This window comes from Berghia stephanieae, chromosome 8 (assembly GCF_034508935.2).
Source record: "Berghia stephanieae isolate SIO BIC M18660-M18661 chromosome 8, UCSD_Bste_1.3, whole genome shotgun sequence".
NCBI classification, from domain to species: Eukaryota; Metazoa; Mollusca; class Gastropoda; order Nudibranchia; family Aeolidiidae; genus Berghia; species Berghia stephanieae.
Window position 1 is genome coordinate 31,417,066 of NC_088367.1, and position 11,343 is coordinate 31,428,408.

Sequence of the window (11,343 nt, forward strand, 5' to 3'; positions counted from 1 at the left end):
TCATATATTTTATTGTAGTGATGATGATGATGATGATGATGATGACGATGATTGACGAAGATGACGATGAAAAAATAAACTACTCAATCCATTAACCGAATACAAATCTTTATTTATTTCAAATAGATAATGACAATTTCATACATACACGGTTGTAGTTGAAGACATACATATTCATTATGTGTGTGGTAACGTCATTGAAAGACAAGTCTTTGCATTTGCAAAAAATTATTTCAAACCAAAGGGACATAAACGGCTACATCAAACTTGCCACAACCTACAAACATCAAAAATAGCTAACAACTGAATTCATTTGAATCTTTTGGATATAAATTTATAGGGTTTTTTTTTACTGAGGTGGGAATTGAATGGATACAGTTTCTTCTGACAAAATATATAAGTAATTTCACAAATCTTGTCATTTCTAACATGAAAATCACTTTTTAGCATCTGGTTCATAAAACATGACATGGGACCGTATTTAGGCGGTGGGTCGTACATGATCATCCCGCCAAAGCCATTGTCTTGGCTGAAAATAAGACTTTTGAGACAAAAATCTGTACAAAACCAAATCATAAGATACACCTCTTACCTTCCATTAATTTCAATTTCCATAAAATGATTTCCAATGGTGATGTTTGTTTACCTATTGGTTGGTTTTGTTTTTTCTTTTCTTTTCTTTTTTTTTTTGTTTTGGGGGGGGGGGGGGGGGGGGGGGGGGGGTGGTACTTATTAGGTCATTTCAACATTAGTAAACTGGACGACGGACGTTGCTCCAGTTATATTATGCCAATTTGATGAGCACGAGTGGCAGGTTTGATGTATGGGTGCAAAGGATGGAAACAGTTCAGAAACGAATCCACAAAATTACAACAGATTGGTGGAGAAAACTATAGAAATCAGTACGTACAAAATGGCTAGATTTAGTTGACTTATGTTAAATAGTACTTGCCACATAATTAATAAGGGATAGTTAAATCATACAGCACTTGCGACACATTTAGATCATTTCAGCACCAATTGTTCGATTTTCAATCATGTGAACTCGAGAAAGTTATTAAAGTCATCACCTTTTGTTGGTCTCAATTTTTTTCTTTTCTTTACCTATGTGCGTTCCATTGATAAAATGGATAAAGTCAACTTTACTCAAGTTAACCAATCTTTCTTTAGGCAGTGGACTCCCCACCTTTGATTTTTCTTTTTAACAAGCCAATCAAAATGAACTAAGTGTCAAAACAATTCAAAATCAGCAATATAATTGGTTGTATACAGAAACGAAAAGACCGAAGGGCTAGAGCTCAGGGGGTCGCTGGTTCGGCTAAGTAAGTATACAGAAACGAAAGTAAGGACAATACAACGCAATTGGTCGCAGCCCATATGTCCCACCTATCTTGTAAAACTCATATCAAGACCAACGATGTTTTGTTTTTAACGGTTTACGGCGCTTGCAACACATTAAGGTTATATCAGCGCCAGTAAAAAGGAAGAAAATGGGATAGTAAAAGAATTACAATTAAAGCACCCAAGAGAAAGTAAGACATAGGGGAACTGGGAACAAATAGGGATCAGATGTAGATTCCGAGAGCATACCACCAATGTAATTAGTTTGAGATCACCTATAAGTCTTATCCGGACACAAGCACAAAATTAACAAAGAGGAATACACTCAAACTCAAATGCTTACATTATACATTCGAAATAACAAATATAATAATACATAATAGATAGATGATTTACAAGGGAAAAAATATCATCTCCCAAAACATTAACTATGCATTTGACTGTTTCCCTCCCAGCCAGGAATCTGGTCAAGGCCAGGACAAAACCAAGTAATCACATTCCAAGACAAAGACAGAAAGCATATTGGAAAACAGATACAGAGGGATAGAAGATATAGTAAGTACCTCCCTGCCCACTACGGGAGCTAGGAACCCCACCCAGGGTATACATTACATTGGTTACAAAATAAGCATTATACATACAACACTTGCACCCATGTCCAGTTAAATTGAAAAAGTAAATAATAAGTCATAAAGCAATTTACTTATAAAACAACATTATGAATAGGAGAAAGGCTTTGTTCCCGTCATATGGCAATAAGTACGTAGAAAAGGGTAACAAACAAATAAACTCTAAATGGAATAGAAACATAATTTTTGATTTCAGTGTGAAGAACAGTAAAAGTCAAATTGGTTATTTTATTGAGCATTCGGTTATTATAATAATAAGCAGATATCACTGCTAAGAGTGAACACAGTGTGGCTTGAACACGTTGAGAATTGCAAAATATAGAAAGGCAATTGCATTTATTTATTTATCTCTCTCTCTCTCTCTCTCTCTCTCTCTCTCTCTCTCTCTCTCTCTCTCTCTCTCTCTCTCTCTCTCTCTCGATATATCATATAAATATATGTGACACTGGCCTCCTCATTCAGTAGTCAACGTATTGCTTTTGTTTTGATCTCGCAACACATAAGGTCATATCAGTGCCAGTAAAAATGAAGAAAACGGGATAGCAATAAGTTCTAGAATTACAATTAAAGAATAAAAGAAAATGTAAGACAAAGGGGAATGGTTCAAATAGGAAACAGATGTCCATTCCAAGAGCACAAAATCAAAGTACTTAGTTTGAGATCACCTAAAAGTCTCATCCAGACACAAGCATAGATCCCACTTAGAGGAACACTCAAAGGTTTACAAATCATATGTTAAAAATGAAAAGAGTAACAGTACATAATAGAGAGATGATTTACAAGGAAAAAAATATCATCTCCCAAAACTATCACTATACATTCGACTGTTTCCCTCTCAGCCAAGGACTCGGACCAAGGTCAGGACAAAACCAAGCAATCTCATTCCAAGACAAAGACAGAAAGCAATTGGAAAACAGATAAGAGGGGATAGAAGACACAGCAAGTACCTCCCTGCCCGCTATGGGAGGTAGGAACCCCACCCAGGTTTTTGATCTTTAAGAAGGTTTTATGGTGCTTACTTGCATAAGTGAAGATGATGGGGAAAATTAAACACAGTTTACACTTGCAAATAATTAAGAACTACAATCAAAGGGAAATCTATCCACGCAGAGCATCTTGAGACACCTGAAAGTCCCATCCAAAAGGTCTACAGCCAGATGGTTACAAAAAGTCGTAAATAACAAAATAACATAATATCTCTCACAAAAAGACGCATTCTACATCCTAGAAATAGAATCATGCAAGATGACATGGGACAAAATCAAACGGCCTTTTTATTACATACAAAGGATAAATGTGATCCACTGCTTCAAGACAGTTTGTTTTTGTTTTTAAGGGTTTTACGGCGCTTGCAACAAATTTTTGTCATATCAGCGCCAGTATAAAAAGAAAGAAAATTGGATAGTAAAAAGTTCTAGAAATACAATTAAAGCATCCAAGAAAAGGTAAGACAAAGGGGAATTGGTTCAAATAGGGAACAAATGTAGACTCCAAGAGCACACTATCAAAAGTACTTGTTTTTTGTTTTTGTTTTAAGGGTTTTACAGCGCTTGCAACACATTTAGGTCATATCAGTGCTAGTAAAAAGGAAGAAAATGGGATAGTAATAAGTTCTAGAATTACAATTAAAGCACCCAAGAAAAAGTAAGACAAAGGAGAATTGGATCAAATAGGGAACAGATGTTGATTCCAAGAGTAAACTATCGAAGTACTTAGTTTGAGATCATCCTAAAAGTCTTATCCAGTCACAAGCACAGGTCCCCACTAAGAGGAATACACTCAAATGTTTACAAATCATATATAATATGTAAACAAAACATAATACATTACACAACAGAGAGATGATTTACATGGAAAAAAATATCATCTCCCAAAACTAACTATACCTTTGACTGTTTCCCTCCGAGCCAGGGCCAGAACAAAACCAAGTAATCTCATTCCAAGACAAAGACAGAAAGTTAGTTGGAAAACAGATAAAGAGGGATAGAAGACACAGTATGTAACTCCCTGCCCACTATGGGAGGTCGGGAACCCCACTCAGGCCTTTTTTTTACACACAAAGGATAAATGTGACCCACTAACTCAACACATTGTTATCAGACTTACCAACCAACCCTAATCATTAAAAAGATTAAAATTTTCCCCAATATTTACAGAGCTGCCAACCCCATCTGATGAGAATGTGTACAATGGGACCTCAAAATGGGGAAGATTTCATAAAAATGGGTACAATCCTGAAATCGACGGAAACTAACCATTGTGAAAGTAAGAGGAAGGTATACTTACATAAAGTCACACCGCACAAGCTCAATTTCCCAAGACTATAATCCAATCTTTTCAGAATTATACCTCCCAGCATGAAGATCATAATTGGTAAAAAAAAATATATGAATATCCACTTGGTCACCAAGGTTTCTCAATAGGCTAGTAATAATATGAATTACAACTAAAGAAAACTGAAGTGACTCTATACACTGAAAATGGGTACAATCTTGGGGGAAATGCGTACAAGCGTACAATCGCTGAAAATGCGTACAATGCCGCATTTTTTGCAGTAGGTTGGCAGCTCTGTATTTAGGCTGTTATTTTTTTCCTTTCATATTTTCCCCCTAAAAAAACATATTTTCAACAACAGCAACCATTCATTAAATTCATTATCTAAAACATATTTTCAACAACAGCAACCATGCATTAAATTCATTATATACAGAATTTTTCGAGACAAAAAAAAACCCTGTAATTCCTTTCACAATCATCTGTCTGGCTACTTAAGTTCACATCAAACTGAAGACAATTTAATCATACTTCAACTCTTCCACTGTCTGTCACAAATCCTGACCTTTTGCATTCAGCACATTTTAGTTAACATTCCCATATTATCATAATTATCGTATTTTGGACCTCAAAGCGTATTACAATATGAGAAACCATATTGGTTGACAAGTCGTTATGTCAGGTTGATTTAGATGCCCAAAGTATGAATTTGTATTGTTGCCAATGTCAAAAATATTAAAATAAGGTCAAATTTATGGGGTTATTTTTTTTTTCTTTGACAAAATAAGTATAACAACTCTAAATGTTTGAAACTAAAATTTCATATTTCTGATCCATTTCCTGTTCTAAAATGCAATTTTGGGCATATGCTCCAACCTGTTCCTGACATAATACCAGTTTGAGGGATTAAAAAGAAAACTTCTTTAGCCCTACAACAGATTAGGTTATATCAGCATTAGTAAAGTCTTTAAAAATCTAGAATTACAATTAAAGCACCCAAGAAAAAGAAAGACTAAGGGGAATTGGTTCAAATAGGGAACAGGTGTAGATTCAAAGAGCATACATAAGTGCATTCTGTTTGACATCTCATCCAGACACCAGCACAGGATCCCACTAAGAGAAACACACTCAAATGTTTACGAGATATGTTCAAGACAAAAAAAATATAACTAGCAATAGATACCAGAGATGATTTACAATAACAAAAATATCACCTCCCAAATCTAACACTATACATTTGACTGTTTTCCTCGAAGCCAAGGACTCCAACCAAATAAAGTAATCCCATTCCAAGACAAAGACAGCAACTCAGAAACAGATATATGGGGATAGAAAACACAGCAAGTGACCTCCTGCTCACCGTGGGAGGTCAAAAGACCCCACCTATTAATAAAGGTTTAAGGTTTTAGGTTACAAATTGTTTAGAAGAAAACAGACATTCCTTTTGGACGAATGTAACACCTTCTGACCAGCATTGCATTGAACAAAAATGAATATAACAGCTTCAAATAACCAAAATACTTAACACGGAACACTTCTGATTCAAAACCCATACTTCAACCGACAAGACAAACGATTTAAAATGTAATAACATCACGTAAAGACAGGAGAAAAGATGTCTCAAAAACCTTAATCAATACAACCCAAAGAAATGCTTCATATGAATAAAATAGTTCATGCTATTAGCACCACAAATAAATGCAATACACCACCATCAATGTGGAAGGCTTGTAATTAATAAAAAAAAAAAAGTTAGCAAACATTACAAGCAAACTTTGCATAGAGATGTATCATAGGAAAATTAGATGTATCATAATTAAATGACTAATACATTAATTTGAACACAACTTTGGAATGGCAATAGAATTCATTATAGAATAGTGTAATATTGAACGGTTAATAAAGCTATTGATGTTGAAGCTACCATTGATCAACAATTGTGACCCAGCTCCACAAAATCTTATTATATCGGGGTGAACCGGATGCTTAAGTGCCTTTTTTAAAGTTACAACAACAGGAAGTGTAAAATTTTGCTTTTCAACCAATGTAAAGATTTATATAATAAAGCTCAAAAAGATAACTCTCTCGAGTTCATATGCATGGAAAATCAAACAAATTTGTTCGATTTTCAATGATGGTGAACTCGAGAGAGTTAACCAAAGTCTCATATGTTTTACTATAAAATAATTTTTTACCATCTAAATCACTTCGACATAATAAGGTTTTGTCACAGGTCATTGTTATACCCTGTACAATATACCAAACTCAAATTTGTTACAACTGAATCACAGTAGATGGCGAAGATGCAATGAGGGCAGCATTAAGAAAATTAGTGTTATTTCCTAAAGGCAAACAAAATACCGTTCTTCTTTTAAAAATGGCTATTTTACAGACCTGCCAAAGGCAACAAACCAAAATCTTTTTTTTTATTTTGAAGAACTCAGAAGAAAAAAAACTATTGTATAAATCCTTTAAATGAGTTGCCACTTTTAAATGAATCAAAACTAAAGTCATAATTGGAAAGCCGTTTAATTGTACCTTACTTCTAACCTACTAAAACAATGACAGAGGAACCTACACGTTGTGATAATCTGGACCAGTCTGACAGGTCAGAATTTAAATAATAATAAAGAATACTCTTAATCATTGAAATCCTTTCATACAAAAATCATTATCTGCTCTTAAATTCTAGATGGCAAATACATCTCGTTTAAACTTCATATAGTTTTGTTGAGATTTTGCACACAAAAAAAGAACTGTAACAATTTCGACATTTTTTTTTAAATAAGAAAAAAAAACCTGAAGAGTTCAATCAAAAATGCATGGCTTTTCATCCTTATTTGTAACAATGATCACTTTACAATGCTTTTGAAATTGATATGCTGTACTATACTTTGTCTTTATATCCAGACCAGAAACTAATTGGTAGCAAACTTTCTCTTAAAACCATAAAATCTGAAGAAAAAAACCCCCTGATAAATTCTATAGGAGTGACGGGTCTGTAAGCACCTGTTAAGATAACTATCATCTATTCGAATTGAACACAATGGTGGAGATCAAAATAAAACATAAATCTTTCACAAATATTATGTCTGAATCATCTGTGAGTGGTTAACAAAATAACTGGGTTGCTGAGCCAAATTTCATTCCGCACATAATGTCACTGTTTCACATTAAATTCTTCAATTAGAAAAAAAACAAAACAATCTTTATCTATAAGAGGTCTAACATTTTGTTCAAAAACAGTGTCCCAAGTCACTTTTTAAAAACGGTTTTATAATGTGGAATAACCCACTTGCCCTCAACATTTTGTTCAAAAACAGTGTCCCAAGTCACTTTTTAAAAACGGTTTTATAATGTGGAATAACCCACTTGCCCTCAAAAGCAACCATAATAACATATTGAGCCCGTTCCTATTATTGACAATGATATACTGTTATACTAATGCCATCAGCGCTTAAAACACAAATCCAACATATCGCAGGCAACAGAAATCAATGTGTTTCAATAATAAGATTGTCTGTAATTCGTTAGTAACAAATTAAATTGTCGCCTATTTGTCAATTATAAAGACTAAAATAAGACTGTAAAATGATTATAGAGGTTTATCTACAATTATTTCCCTTCTTTGACATTCAGTCTAAGTTGTTCTGAGAATGATAAAAATAGAATTTTTAAGTACATATAAGGCTACATTTTGTCATTGGACTTCACCACTTTCCGTACTCTGAACTCAATGACAAAAGCAATTTTACAGATGCATAAAATAAGATTTAACAGTTAATTCATTTACCCAAAATAGCTAGGCACTTTTTAAAATGTAGAGTGATAAACATCAATCCAAAAAACAATAACAAAAAAAGTGAATAAATAAAAATAACCCAACTAACAAAACTGAAAACAAAAACAAAATCTAGTTTGTTTGTTTTTAAGGGCTTTACGGCGCTTGCAAAACAGGTCACATCAGCACCAGTAAAAAGAAATTAAATGGGATAGTAAAAAGTTCTAGAATTACCATTAAAGCACTCAAGAAAAGATAAGACAAAGGGGAATCGGTTCAAATAGGAAACAGATGTAGATTCCAAGAGCACACCATCAAAGTCCTGAGTTTGAGATCACCTAAAAGTCTCATTCAGACACAAGCACAGGTCCCTACTAAGAGGAATACACTCAAATATGTAACTAAAACATAATACTGTGCATAACAGAGAGATGATTTACAAGGAAAAAAATATCATCTCCCAAAACTAACTCTACATTTGACTGTTTCCCTCTCACCCAAGGACTCCGACCAAGGTCAGGACAAAACCAAGCATTCCAAGACAAAGACGGAAAGCAAGAGTATCCGGCCAGGGGCAGGACAAAACCAAGTAATCTCATCCCAAGATAAAGAAAAAAACATGTTGGAAAACAGATATAGGGGGATCGAAGACATAGTAAGGGCTTCCCTGTCCACTATGGGAGGTCAGGAACCCCGTCCAGCCAAAAATCTAGACTTAACATCTCTGTGCTTAATATAAGAGTTAACCTCATGATAAACGATCAAGTGTGAGTTATTACAGAGTAGGATTACAATATGAACAAAAAATAAAGATAGGGGAGGGGATATATTCATGATATTTTTATCATCAGGAAGTGCCACACCTTATGATGAAAACTTACTATTTCCGTATCTAATTTTCATTATGTATCCCTTTAACAGTGATTGGTGAATATGGTATTGCCATTTGGCAAATGGGTGTAAAGCATTAAGGGGTAGTTTGGGTCTAATTATAAGGAAAATCGTTCAAAAAGTTGATTTTGAGATTTTGGTGGGAAACGGCATTTTATGATCTTAGAAATGAATAATATTATTGAAGTCCAACTTCTTAAAATAGACTATAAAGGCACGAAAAGCACAGTCGAAAAGGGTACAGGTAGTAAGAAAAGTGTGAAAAATGGAAAGCTATTTTCTCAATATGTCATTTTTCTAAGGGTATGAGATATCGTGTCATACGTTTCTCAGAATCTATTCAATGAAATTGTCTGAAAATTTCCAGTTATCACAGATATAATGTAGTATGTCACCATAGAGAGATTTTTTTTGATAAGGTATGTGTACTTTGAATTATAATCCAAATTGAAAATTTTTGTTATCAATTTTGTCATAACATTTTGATTCTCAACTTTGTAATGTTCTAATAAAAATTCCATAAGCTAGAGCTGTAGAATCTCTCTATGGTGACACACTATGCTACAATATATGTTGATATGAGGGAAGAATATGGAGGTCATTCCTTCATTGGTTTTTGTGGAATGTTTGCCACAAGATTGTTTTATCTTTTTATGCCAGACCCCCAAATTAGCTCGCAACACAGATAATTTATATTTTTCACCAAAAATGTTTTTTAACATATAATGACGATATAGAATTATTAAAACGGCACAATATAGGTAATTGTTTGTTTTTTGTTTTTAAGGGTTTTACGGCGCTTGCAACACATTTAGGTTATATCAGCGCCAGTAAAAAGAAGAAAATGGGATAGTAAAAGGTTCTAGAATTACAAATAAAGTACCCAAGAAAAAGTAAGACATAGGGGAATTGGGAACAAATAGGGATCAGATGTAGATTCCAAGAGCACACTACCAAAGTACTTAGTTTGAGACCACCTATAAGTCTCATCCGGACACAAGCACAAAATCCAACAAAGAGGAATACACTCAAATGCTTACATTAAACATTAAAAATAACAAATATAATAATACATAACAGAGAGATGATTTACAAGGAAAAAAATATCATCTCCCAAAACAATAACTATGCATTTGACTGTTTCCCTCCCAGCTAGGACTCCGACGAGGGCCAGAAAAAAAACCAAGTAATCCCATTCCAAGACAAAGACAGAAAGCATGTTGGATAACAGATATAAGGCGATAGAAGACACAGTATGTACCTCCCTGCCCGCTATGGGAGGTCAGGATCCCCACCCAGATATAGGTAATTAAATTTTCTTTAGAAAAGACCCTAACCACCCCTTAATGAAATTATGGCATTGCTCTAAAAGTACACTGCTCTGACAGCCATCCAAGCTGGAGAAACTCTATTTCATGTTCAGAGTCCTATCAAACAATTTTGCAACATCTTTATCATCTGTTAAGTGTTTCCTGTCTGCTAACAGATAGCTTTTTAAATGTTTCATATAGCTGTCAAATTTACACTCATTAAGTGAAGATCCCCACCCAATATATTATTATTCCCTTTAAAAAAAATTAAAATTAAATAAATAATTCATTATTTCGGGGTGTGCCAAATAATAAATCGATGAAAAATAATTTCGGTCGGTCATTGTGTTTCAAACATTACTTTCTCTATGTTGACGAAATGATAGAGTACTTCTCTGTCATGCATGGGGCCTAACGCAATTTCTAATTTATCAATAAATGCTATGACAGAGAATGGACCAGATGAGCAAAGAGCAGGAGGCATGAATATCGATTAACAATTCAAGAAGTGTTTTGCTGTCAAAAATACATCACACCTCAGCCCTGACAAATAATACAAGAAAACTCCAAAATTTCTATAGATGAAGGTACTTGTCCCTCATTCTCATTTTTTTCATATTCCTTTAAATGTTCTCATATTTGATCAAGAATTGCTCATTCAAATATGCAATTTCCTCCTCGTTGGCAGGCCTACTTTATCATGCACAGAGCAGAAAGGAATGTTCAAATTTTCTTAGATGTTTTCTCATTTGTTCAATATCTTTCTGATAAACACTTGAAAATAAAAGTTCATTGATCATCATGCCAGTTTGTTCTTTAAAAATCATTGTCAGTGAAGAGATGATAAAAAAGCAGGTGAGGTTGTGCCAAAGATCATTTTTGTAACATTCAACACAAACTGTGGAAAAAGATAGAAGTCGTGTTTCTCTGGGTAAAATAATGAAACATAATCCAAAATTAATTCAGTCATAGCTTTTTAAATAATGTAAAAAGTGTGGGCTGGTATCAACTTTACTTTGTCTTCCCTTTTCCAATCCTGGAAGATGCTCCTCTGCTTTTGTGTTGGTCAGACTCTGAATTAGATTTTATTATTTATCACAGAGAAACAAATCAAAAC

General features: G+C 34.0%; 1 protein-coding gene across 1 annotated transcript in view; it reads right to left on the minus strand.

Annotated features, from left to right (window-relative positions):
- Window positions 1–7,017: 7,017 nt before the first annotated feature.
- Window positions 7,018–11,343, minus strand: part of LOC144978509 (membrane-associated tyrosine- and threonine-specific cdc2-inhibitory kinase-like) — a 23,816-nt gene continuing 19,490 nt past the window's right edge. Inside the window, exon 14 of the mRNA XM_078924676.1 lies at window positions 7,018–11,343. This exon is cut by the window's right edge and continues 620 nt beyond it. The gene's annotated coding sequence lies outside the window, so the exon portion shown is untranslated.